Raw genomic sequence first — 12,829 nt, 5'->3', positions numbered from 1 at the left:
AGCCTAAACTGGCCGGAGCCCAAGGAGGAGAGGGTGGTGACGTCTGGACAGCTTCCCAAACCCTTTCATCATAGGAAAACCAGACTTTCCCCCATGGCTACTGCCAGGAGCAGGAGAGGAAGAGAAGGCCACCTTCCCTGAGACTTTGTTGGAGGTTGGGTTCAGAGCAATGAAGGCCCTCCCATTTACTCATTTCTAATTTAAATCTATATATTTGGGGGATTGTTTTTAGATTTAATTTTTCTTTCCTGTGCATGGGTGTTTTGTGTACATGTGTGTATGGATACCACATGTGCACAGTGCCCTTGGAAATCTGAAGAGGTTGTTGGATCTTCTGGAACTTAAGTTATGAGCTGCCATGTAGGCATGGGAACTAAGCCCAGGTCCTCTGCAAGAGCAGCCAGTGCTCTTAACCACTGAGCCACCTCTCTGGCCCCTTTGATGTTTTGGAATTTGATTTTGCTTTTTCAGGTAGGATCTCATGTAGATCAGGCCGACCTCAAACTCGCTATGTAGCTGAGGATAACTTGAACTCCTAAACCTCCTGCCTCCATCTCCTGAGTGTTGGGGTTATAGGTATGTGCCACCACACCCAGATTTATGTAGGACAGGAAATGTCACCCTGGGCATCATGCGTTTTAGGCAAGCACCCAACTGAGCTACACCCCAGGCTTATTTTTGGGGTTGGCGTTTGGTTTGGTTTTGAGGGTAATGTCTCACTCTGTAGCCCAGATTGGTCTAGAAGCATGGCAAACCTCCTGCCTCAGACCCCAAGTGCTGGGATTTTAGACATGTGCTATCACCCTGGCTTCTTTCATCATTTATTTACCCTGTGTGCAGGGTGCGTGCTGTCCTCGGCATCAGGATGTATATCAGGTTTGTGCCTCAACATGCACCTACACTACTCTGGTGTCCTTCCATCCCATAAATGGAGCTGAGATGATGACAGGCTTATTAAACTGCTGGGCCACCCACACACATGTTCTAGGTTCTGGCCTGCCCAGTGCTTGTCTTAGTTACTGTTCTATTGCTGTGATAAAACATCATAACCGCCGGGTGGTGGTGGCACATGCCTTTAATCCCAGCACTCGGAGGCAGAGGCAGGTGGATCCCTGTGAGTTCGAGGCCATCCCGGTCTACAAAGTGAGTCCAGGACAGCCATGCCTACACAGGGAAACCCTGTCTCAAAAAAAAAAAAAAAAAAAAAAGACAACTTACAGAAGCAAGAGTTTATTGGTGGCTTACGTTTTTGGAGTGCGAGTCCGTGACGGGGATTCTGGCATCAGAACAGTTGCTGAGGGCTCACATTTTGAGACAAAACCACAAAGAGAGATGGGGATGGGGGGCGGCAATTGACAACAGCATGAGCTTTTAAAACCTTAAAACCCACCCCAAGTGACACAACTACTCCTGCAAGGCCACGCCCCCTAATCTTTCTCAAACAGTTCCACTGATGGGACAAAATACAAATACATGACCTCATCGGGACCATTATCATTCAAACAAACCACTGCAACAGCACTCAGTGGTCCTCCAGAAATTCCCATCTTCCCAAACTAAAACTCTGCCCTTTGTTGTTTCTGAATGCTACCATCCAGGTATAACACTTCCTTTGCTGTCTTGGGAAACTATGACATGAAACCCTCAAGATGGAGTCTGTGTAGAAGATGAGCTAAGGATGGCCATCAGAGCCTTCCTTGAGATCCCAGCCACACCCTCCTGCCCTCTCCTTTCCACTGTATGCAACCCCAGATGCAGGGAGTCAGTTTCAGGAGACCTAGAGGACTCTGTCGATGCAGCTATTCAAGTCACCATCCGTGCGAGTCATTGTATCACTGCAAAGTTGCTCACACTCCTGTAAGGAGCCCACCCACCCATGACAGTAAGCTTGACAACTCACTGGCTTACTGCACTGGATTTGGGGGGAGTGGTCCCTTGGTCTGGAGGTGCTCTTTCGGGGAAACCCAAATTTGAACATGTCTCTTCAGGAAAGATGTTGCCCAATGCTACTGACGACTGCTGCCCCGTCTGTCTTTCTGTCTCTGAGTTTGACTGCTGTAGGAAGCTGCTGTGGGTAGGATCGTGCCCTGTATCTTTATGCGAGTGGCTTTGATTTCAAGGTTCACCTGCTGGGGAGGTGTGAGACTTAGGTCACCTCGTTTTACCGCAGGCATCTTGGCATTTCCTCTATTCTGAGAGGAAATGTCTGGATGGATCTAGAGTCTTGTTTCCCACCAAATCACAGTGATGGGGGTCGGGTGGGTCAGAGTCCAGAGGGGCTGGACCAGCACCCAGGGCAGTGCCTCTCGCAGGGCTCGGGAACAGCATGTTTATCCCCGGAGGCAGAGGATGACTAAGACAGGGGGAGGACCAGCAGGTGAGACAAGGTCCTGTGATCCTGGCTGAGGCCTGGTGATCCTGTCTGGCTTCTTTCTATGCCATCTGCGAGGTGAGCTTCCTGAGTCTCCTCGGCCTCCTGTGACTTCCCAACCGTGCCCTTGCTTGCTCTTTGCAGGCTGCCCCTCATAGCCCTGGTGGAGTCTACTCCCTAGCCTGGTGCTGGAGGCTTCCAGGTCAATTTCAGCTTCACTTTCTACTCCCACAGGCTCTCCCCGGCCATCGAGCATGCTTTGACTTTACTGCCTCTGACTAGGAAGTTCTCACTTTGTAGCCCTGAACTCGAAGAGATCCACCTGCCTCTGCCTCCCGAGTGCTGAGGTTAAATGTGTGCGCCACCGCCTCTGGTTTGGGACAAGGCCTCAAATATCTCAGGCTGACTTCAAACTGGCTAAGTAGCTGAAGCAGACCTTAAGTGCCTCATTCTCCTGCCTCCAGATCCCAAGTGCTGGGATTACATTCATATATGCCTCCGTGCCTGGGTCTTGGTTTTAAAATATTATTAATGTTAGCCTGTGAGGTGGGTGTGGTAGTGCACGCCTGTAATCCCAGCCCCTGGGGAGGTAGAAGCAGGAGAATCTCTGTGAGTTCGAGGCCAGCCTGGTCTACAAAGGAAGTCCAGAACAGCTAAGGCTACACAAAGAAACCTCGTCTTGAAAAAAAAACAAGCAAACAAACAAAAGGAAACAAAAACCCTTAAAAAAGAAAAAAAGTTAGCCTGTGAGAGGCTCATCAGTTAAAGGCAACTGTTGCCAAGTCTGAGGGCCTGTGCTGGGTCCTAGAGACCCACATGGAAGGAGAAAACTGACTCCTGTAAGTTGTCTTCTGACTTCCTATTTTTTTTAGTTTTTTGAGACAGGGTTTCTCTCTGTGTTATCTTGGCTGTCCTGGACTCACTTGGTAGACCAGGCTGGCTTCGAATTCACAACGCCTGCCTCTGCCTCCCAAGTGCTGGGATTACAGGCCTATACCATCACACCCAGCCCTATGTATGTCTTGATCTCTCTCTCTCTCTCTCTCTCTCTCTCTCTCTCTCTCTCTCTCTCTCTCTCTCTCTCTCTCTCTCTCTCTCTCTCACACACACACACACACACACACACACACACACACAAATGTAATTTTAAGATTTATTAAAATAGTAATTACTAATGAAATAAGCCTTAGGAAAGGAAAGTGTTCTCTCCACGGGGACTCTGGAACACCAGAGGAAGGGCAGCAGGCTGGGAGTGCGCTCTGCTAGGCAGATGGAGGCCTGTGCTGGCCCGGAATGGGAACTATATAGACTTCCTGGGCTGCTGTGACAAATGCCCACATATGGGTGGTCGAAAACAACAAGGATCCTCCACTGTCTTTCATCTTGGAAGATGCAAGTATAAACTCAAGGAGGCAATATGGCTGCCAGGAGCGCTCTCCAGAGCCTGGAGAGGGCTCCTGATGCTCCTGGTCCCCACAACCTGGTGGTTTACAGAAACTCATGGTATCCCAGCTTTCACCATGGTACCCAAACTCTGCCTCCATCCTAGTTGGGCCTCATGTGGCCCTCTGTTTTAGAGGGACAGCAGTTGCTTGATTAGGGTCCAGTGACCTCAACCTGAGTCACATGAGGAAAAGCTATTCCCAAATAAATCTGAGGTCCACCTTTCCACCCGGGCATCAAATATGGAATGCAGAGCATTGGGAATGAAAGACTGGCTCCATTGCTGGAGAGAGAAGGTTGGGATGTGACCCTGAGCAACCCCAGAGGTTTCAGAGGGCAAGGAGTCTCAGAGGAGAGCCAGGGGGTTATGTTACAGGAGGGAGGGGAGGGAGGATGAAGAGTCAGTGAGGAGAAGGCTGTGGGCTATCAACAGAAGCTCTAAGACAGCGTGATGATGACACACTCCTGAAACCCCAGCCTGCAGAGGCTGAAGCAAGATTGTGAATTCTCGGGGACTCGGGAGCATCATTGCAGCCTGGGCTTCATTGTATACACATACACACACACACACACACACACACACACACACACACACACACAGAGAGAGAGAGAGAGAGAGAGAGAGAGAGAAAGAGAGAGAGAGAGAGAGAGGTGTGCCCAGGCACAACTACTGGACTTTGCTGAGAACCAGCCCAGGGACTGTCTACATGAAACTGGGTTTTCATATTTGAGAGGCTAATGTGAAGCCATGGCCTGTGAAGTCCAGGATGCAGATATCCGGCTAGAGCCAGGAGTTTAGAGCAGAAACTGCAATGCCTCGTGCAGAGCTCAGGGCTTCAGACTGACCGCCCCCATTTGTCATGGAGCAGGCTCCAGTGTCTACACCAGTGTCATGTGTGTCTGTGGCCCAGCCTCTGAGATCTCCATGGATGTATGGGTTTAACCTTGCCTGGGCCCTGGCTGCATATGTGCTGTGCCCTTTGCCTTCTGGGACAACTGGGCATGTAGATCCCCCTGGGGTAGCCATCTTTTTTTTTTTTTAATGCAGAGCAAAAATCTGGACCCAGAGCCCACACTCTGTCCTTTCTATCTCTCCTGCACCACCACACCACCCCACCCCCGCCGACGGGGAGCCCTCTTCTAGTTGGCTCTCTTCTAGTTTTTGTTGGAGGTCATTATCTGAAGCCCCATTATCCTTGGGCAAGTCACTGCCTAGCCAGTGGGTGGGGGCGGCAGGGCAGCCTGCCCCCACACAGCCACATCCTGAGCTTGCACATCGGGGCGGGCGTGGGAAAGCAGGGGAGAGAGAGTGCGTGGCCATTCATACCAGCTAGCCAGAGAGGGCTCTTTGCTGTTTTCTGGGTGTCCCAGATGCAACAAGCTGTCATCGACAGAAGGAGATGGGATCAGGGATCATTTTCCTGTGGCAGAGCTATAGGATCATCCAGGTCTCTAGGAAGAGGCAAGGGGCCTCCTGGCCTAAGATGGGCACTGCCTCCAGCCTTTTGAGGTTCTTGTCCCTCTGCCTAGTCTCCTCTGTCCTCTACTCACATGACTTACTTATTCATTCATTCTTTTGGCCTCGAACTCACAGAGATCTGCTTGCCTCTGCCCTCTTATTCAGTCTTAAAGTTGACTCTTCTGGGCAGCCCCTGTATACCTCAGCACTCAGACCCCATGTTTCTCATCTCCACATTTCTTTTCTTTTCTTTTCTTTTTTTTTTATCTCCACGTTTCTAAAGCAGTCACTATCTCTCTTTCTTTCTTACGATGCAATTTAGCTTCAAAGCTATGTCTCATTGCCGACCTATCACCTCAGCACTCAGACCCCATGTTTCTCATCTCCACGTTTCTAAAGCAGTCACTATCTCTCTTTCTTACGATGCAATTTAGCTTCAAAGCCATGTCTCATTGCCGACCTATCATCTCAGGCCCTGGCAGCACAGGTCACATGAGTGGGCTGTATTGGGCAGGAGCCAAATTCACTGCCTCATCGCCTAGCCTCACCCATTGCCTAGGGCTCTTGGCTTCTCCTCCCCCATCCCCACTGGGAACAAAGGCAGCCAGGATCAGAAAGAAGCAGTGGGGGCGGGGGGGGGGGGGGGGGGGGACACAGAAGCAGGCGTGGAATGGGGGTCCTCAGCAGGAAGAGGTGAGAAGCCAGTGACTGCAAGCAAGCCATTATCCAACATGAAGGGCTAGGCCAAAATGGTTAGGGCAGGGAGGACCGCCAGTGCAAAGGCCTGGGCCAAGAACCAGCTGAGCAAGTTTGAGGGCCACAGAAAAGGTGGTGTGAGAGTTTTGTTCCAAGTGTGTCGGAAGCCAGGGATGAGTGTGGCCTGACGATGCCAGCGCTGGGGAGCGAGGTCTGCCTAATGCTGGCTGCCCATGAGCTCAGGAGAAAGGACAGCGCTCTGGAAGGTTGAAGGCCTCTGGGCCTCTGCTCCCCTCGACTGCCTCTCTAGCCTGCAGATACTGCAGACCAAAATATGGAAAATTCCAGAGAAAGCCAAACAGGATGAACAAGATGGCTTGGCAGGTAGAGGTACTTGCCACCAAGCCTGACAACCTGAGTTCAATCTTAGGGACCCATATGGGGGAAGGCGAGCTGATTCCAAAGGTTGTCCTCTGGCTTCCACATATACACTAGGGCTTGCATGCAGCATCTCCACCCTGTCTCATGATAGATAGATAGATAGATAGATAGATAGATAGATAGATAGATAGATAGCAGAAAAAGTGGTCTGTGCTCAGGGTGGCAAGGTGTATTTCATATTCCAGTTCCCAGGGTCAGGATAAGACTGGGAGAAGCTGGTCAGAGACTGAGGGAACCTGCTTTTCAGGTGGTGCAGGGGTGTGGGTGGATGGGGGGGATAGGGGTGGGGTGGTACAAGCTCAGCAGCAGAGCACCGTAGAACCTGCAAGGCCCTGGGTGCGCTGGTCTACAAAGTGAGTCCAGGACAGCCAAGGCTACAGAGAGAAACCCTGTCTCAAAGTTTCATTTGCAGAGCATCGTCCCAAGAACCCTGCACCCATGTAACCCCACCAGTCCTCACAGCTCCATCCTATGTTCCTCTAGAACATGGCATTCAGAGAGATCAGGCGTTGAATCTCATGCCTCTAGCAGATAAAGCAGAGTATCCAGGACTTGAGCCTAAGTTCTCAAGGACCATGACCAATATTATTCTTTTTATTTTGAGACAGAGTCTCGCTATGTAGCCCTGGCTAGCCTGGAATTCACTCTGTAAACCAGGCTGACCTCAAACTACCGTCGATCTGCCTGCCTCTGGTGCTAGGAATAAAAGCGTGTGCTGCCACACCCAGCTGTGACCAACATTCTTGCTGCCACATGGTGAGAGTTCTCCAATCCTCCCAGCATGGGTAATAGGTCAGTAAACAGGACCTCATTGCCTCTCAAAGCTCCGTGAGTTGGCATGGATCCCAGCGTAGGGCCAGATGAGGGGAGGCACCTGTTTGGAGGGTCTTCAGCCTGTGGCATGGGTCACGCTAGCCTCACTCACATGTATCTTTATGTTAGACGCACATGCCATCAGGGCTGGAGAGACTGATCAGAGGTTAAGAATACCAGCTGTTCTTCTAGAGGACCTGGGTTGGATTCCCAGCACCCATGGACACTCACAACTCTCTATATCTCCAATCCCATGGGATTTCATGCCCTTTTTTGATGGCCAAGAACACCGGGCACACATGTGGTACACAAACATACATTCAGTCAAAACACCCTACATATTAAATTGTTTTGGGGGGAGGAGGTTCAAGACAGGGTTTCTCTGTATAACCCTGGCTATCCTGGAACTCAATCTGTCGAGCAGGCTAGCCTCAAACTCAAAGATCTGCCTGCCTCTGCCTCCAAGGGGGTAGGAATAAAGGTGTGTAACAGCATACCCAGGTAAATAAAAATTTAATTTAGAGAAAGGAAAAAAAAAAAAAAAAAAAAGGAAGGAAGGAAGAAGGTAGGTAGGTAAGAAGGAAAAGCCATCACTTGGTGCAGCGTGCCAGTACTCTGTTCAGCACATGGAGCCATCTAATAAAAATGCCCCTACGTCAGGACCAGAGAGGTAGCCCAGTTTCTTAGGGGTGTCAGCCCTAAGAGGTTTGTAACTTCACCTTGACTCAGGGGCAAGGCTCGTACCTGCACACAATGCCAATCTCCTTACCCATTAGATGGGGATAATGACACTAGAACCCCACACAGCGGTGCTCAGTGTGACATTCAGTGACACAGGTGGGCCTTTACAGCTGGCTCCCTGCCAGGCCACCAAATGTGCTTCATTCCACACATGGTTATATATGCAAAGGCTGGATGGAGCCTGCTGGCCTGGTTCTCTCGCCTCACCTCTGTTTCTCTTTGCCATAGCTGTGCACTCTGGGCAAATGCCTTGGGCCCTCTGAACCTCAAGCTCCTTGTCTGTAGAGAAGAGGTGACCATCTCAGACTGCTGGGAAAGTCAAGTAAGAGCTTAACGCCAGGGGTGTCTCAGATGGGCTCCTGGCCAGTCCTCCATCCCCAAGGGGGTGAGCATTGAGGTCAACTAGTATCTTGCTCCTCCTTCCCCTTAGCCTAGAAGTCGGCCTGGCCATCTGATTCTCATCACTGAGATGTGAGGTAAACTACTCTGAGGAGTCTGGGATTGTCTTTTCTCTTTTTGAGAGCAGTACAAAGAAAGCCTGGTGGGCTCTACCCTTCCTCCTTCTTCGGGACACGCTCTTGAAGGCTGTTCTGTGGCAGCCATTTTGAGAGCGTGAAAGGAAAACATTGTCATTTTGCCCTAATTCCTCTCTCCTCTAATTGCACTTGTCCTTGAGGTGCTTAATGACCACCCTCAATGTCATGGCAATGTCACCCCTTCTTATTGACCTATTTCTCCCCTTCCTTCCTTCCTTCCTTCCTTTTATTCTAGTTTTTGAGGGCTAAAGGTTAAGGCCAGCGTGCTAGGCCCACACTCTCCCAACTCCCCAAACCTGGAAGTCAGCTGTTGGGTTTATTTCCCACTTCTGACCTGGGCCAAGGAATAAAAAAATTTATTCACTCTCCATGAGCACTTCTTATTATTGGCCTCACATTTCTGAGAAGAGATAAGGACCTAGGTCAGAAATCAGTAACAGTTTTGTCCATTATCTATCCAGAAAATTCCTTTCCACTATCTCTCAGGGAAAACCGCCCCCCCCCCCCGCCCTTTTTTTTAATAGTCCAGATAGCAAGAAATCTCAGGTGAGAAACTGAGGAAAACAGCACTGCAATTTTTTCCTAGAAAATTAAAATTTATATGGAGGGCTGGCAAAAAAAAAAAAAAAAAAAAAAAAAAAAAAAAAAAAGTTCAGTAGGTAAAGAGGCTTTCCACCAGACTGACAATCTGAGTTTGATCCCTGGGACCCACACGGTGGAAGAAGAGAAGTGACCTCACAGGTCCACTGTGGCACTTCACCCTGGACACATACACACAAGAGATTAAAATAAAGAAAAGTTCTTTTAAGATACACAGAGAGAAGCTGCTGGTCCAGGGGAAGCTCCAACCCCCATCCTAGCCTGGTGTCATGTGCAAGGGCAGGAGCTGCTCCCCTAACATGCAGGCAAAGCTAGCACTCTAGGAGAAAGTGGAAACGTGTGGGAGGGACCCGCCACTCTTGCCTGTGCTGTGAATTGCATGCTTGTGCCCACTTTCAACCCTGCCTCAGCCAGGGGGCAAGTCATTCTTTCAAATACAATAAATATTTATTAATGATTCTGTACACATAACATATGGTGTATAATTGTTCAATGATAAGCAAAGTTAAAAGATAAGCAAAGTTACACGGTGCTGAACGCTGCCAGGAAGTTTCCACGTCTGAGCAGCCACTGTAGGCTCCTGCTGTTGTTGTTGTCATGCCATCATCGTCGTCGTTGTCATCGTCATCGTCACCATCTTCACTGATGCAGATAAAATACTCTCACCATTAAAAAAGGAGCCAGAAGGACCAGAAAGACAGATCAGCACTTAAAAGCACTGGCTGCTTCTTCCGAGGACCAGGTTTAATTCCCAACATCCACATGGCCGCTCACAAACATGTTACTATTGTATGCCCTCTTCTGGCCTCTGAAAGTACTGCACACGTGTAGTGCTCATATATACACACAGACAAACACTCATATATGTACCTTAGAAATAAATAAATCTTTGAAAAGTAATAAAAGGACTTCTGAGTACTGGGATTAAAGACATACACCATCAGGAACAGTTGGAATATTTGTCATGAAACAGATCAAAATGATCAGATTGGGCAATTAATATTTTAAAATACTGGAGATTCATTTGCTTTATTTTATTTATTTATTTATTTTTATTTGTTTTTTTGAGACAGGGCTTTTCTGTGTAGACTTGGCTGTCCTGGACTCACTTTGTAGACCAGGCTGGCCTCGAACTCACAGCAATCTGCCTGCCTCTGCCTCCTGAGTGCTGAGATTAAAGGCATGCACCACAACACATGGCTCATTTGCTTTATTTTTTTAAAAAATGGCTTGCAAGATGGCTTAGTGGGTACAGATGCTTGTGGCAAACCTGACAACCTGAGTTTGATACCCAGGACCCACATGGTAAAAAGAAAAAAACCCTAACTCCCGCTAGTTGTCCGCTGACCTTCACAGCTGCTGTGGCATACACACGCCCCCCCCCAATGAATATGTCAAAATGTAATATGATTTTTAAACAACTAGATCTTTATGGAAGTAGCTTCAAACTGTTAAAATTATGTTTACATTTGTGGGCGACGTACATGTGCCGCAGCACACATGTGGTTGTCACAGAAGTGTGCTGCCTGGCCCTTACACCTGTGATATTCTCGCGCTTTATAGATCTGCACATGTCTGGTGCACCATGCCTCTTCCTCACTACTGGTCGGATGGTAGGGTGGCCAGGTCTCCCCTTCTGACATGCTGGAACCCACTGTGACTGGTCCCTGGACCTCTGGGTACCAGCCCTTTCCACACAGTCCTGAACTCTTGCCAGCTCAGGCAAGATGGAGCAGTGGGGGGGGGGGGCAATAAGATGGTTCCATCTCTTCTGTCCTGTGGTAGTACAGAAGTCCTACTGAGAGTGATCACGAGAGAGAAGGGTAGTGGGGATGGAGAAGTGTCTTCTTTTAATTTGGGTAAAATAGGTCACTCTTAGTAATGCTTCCTTGAGCAGGTGACACAGGAGGAACTACATCTATGCGAGGAGGAACTGCCACTGCAGTTGGCTTCCAGGAACCAGATTCCCCGGAAAATCCAATCAGGGTGTGGTGGGCCAGGTGCAGAGGCACACAGGCTGGGACTGCTTACACTGTACAAGTAGCGAGTATAGCTTGTCTGTGTTAGAGCACTGGGTGCTGTGCCAGAGGCAGAGTGGACATATGTGGGATCCCTCCCAGGACTCCCACAAATCCCATGCATGCCAAGGTAGCCTCACTTAGGCCAGCACACAGAGACAGGCCCACAGTGGTCCTGGTGTCGGGAAGCAGTCTACCTCCTTCCACCATGAGCTAGGCCAGGGTGCCAGTCCACCAGTGTGGGTGGACAGACACACAGTAGGTATCCTTATGTCTTCTATGGCTTACTTGCTTGCAGCCCTTGAGAACTTCCCAGCTGGTGATGGGTGGGGAGGTGGTTAAGTCCACAGCAATAATGACACCAACCGTTCCATTCAATTACAAAGTGGGAAGTGCTCTGCGGGACAGGGAGAGGATGCTCTAAGCTTGATGGAGGGCGGGACAGGGAGAGGATGCTCTAGGATGCTCTAAGCTTGATGGAGGGGAGGGCAGGGACAGAAGTGGGCTTTGCAGATGGCCACACTAGATAACAGGACTGGCTGCTTCCCTCTCAGCCAAGGTTCAACAATCCTGCATGCACCTCCTCTCCCCCTTATACCCCCTCCTCTATAATCACTGCAGGGGCCCCAAGACCCCTTCTCCTGTATCCTGAGGCTCAGGGGACCCCATTCTTCCACCCACTGCTCCAAATCTCTTTTCCTCCACTCTATACCTCACAGACATTTTTTCCTCCTTCTCACAGCCTTTAGGCTCCTCCCCACTGACAGTTGTAGACTAGAGAGCCACAGAAGATACATGTGGCTTCTACCGGGAAGGAGAGGAAAGAATAGAACACCCTCTCACCTCTTGGGGACCCCAGATTTTCTGAGCAAGTGCCTTCCTGGATGGAGGTGGGCCCTCAGAGAATGACTGACCTTGTAGTCGAAGAAAGGACAGGGGTGCCAGCAAAAGGCTGTGGAGAGGTGTCAAAGAAACCTAGTGACGTAGCCAGCATAGCTGACTCTTCTGACTCTTGCTGGCTGTGAACCAGCCACATTTTTATCACTTTAAGGCCCTGCTGTGTGGCTGGTGTAGCCAGCTGGAAAATGCTCAGGTTCTGATAAATGTTATTCCATACTTAGCTTAAGTATCTTGCATGCCTCCTGTGGATGCTGTGACAAACAGGGCAGCACAAAGGGATCACCAAATGCCGAGGGATAAGGGCAGATTTGGGGACCTGGCTACAATCTGCAGGGATGGGTCAGGCAAGTGGATTTCTTTCTTTGTTTTTTTGTTTTTGGTTTTTTTTAAATTGGGTTTTGGAGATCTCTGTTTCTCAGAGTGACCTGGAACTCACTATGTGTATAGCTCTGGCTGGCCTCAAGCTTGCAATCCTCCTGCCTCAGCCTCCCTAGTGCTGGGATTACAGATATTTACCTCTGCACCTGGTTTTATTTCTTTACCCTGCCCTCCAACACACACTGCCCCAGACCTAGTAAAACATACCTATAATCCAGCATTTTAGAGGCTAAAGCAGAAGGATTGAAGGTTCAAGTACACCCTATCAAAGAAAGAGAGAAGAGGAAAAAAAAAAAAAAAAAAAAAGAGGGAAGGCAGATGGGCTGAGCTACAGCCCAGTAGGAAAATACTTGTCTAGCCTGTGTAGGCACTGGTGCCAGCCCAGCATCACAACTGTGGTTTTGGGTTGTTGTGTTGGTGTCTGGGGATGGCC

Source organism: Acomys russatus, chromosome 5 (genome assembly GCF_903995435.1).
Source record: "Acomys russatus chromosome 5, mAcoRus1.1, whole genome shotgun sequence".
NCBI lineage: Eukaryota > Metazoa > Chordata > Mammalia > Rodentia > Muridae > Acomys > Acomys russatus.
Note: the sequence above shows the minus strand (reverse complement) of the source record.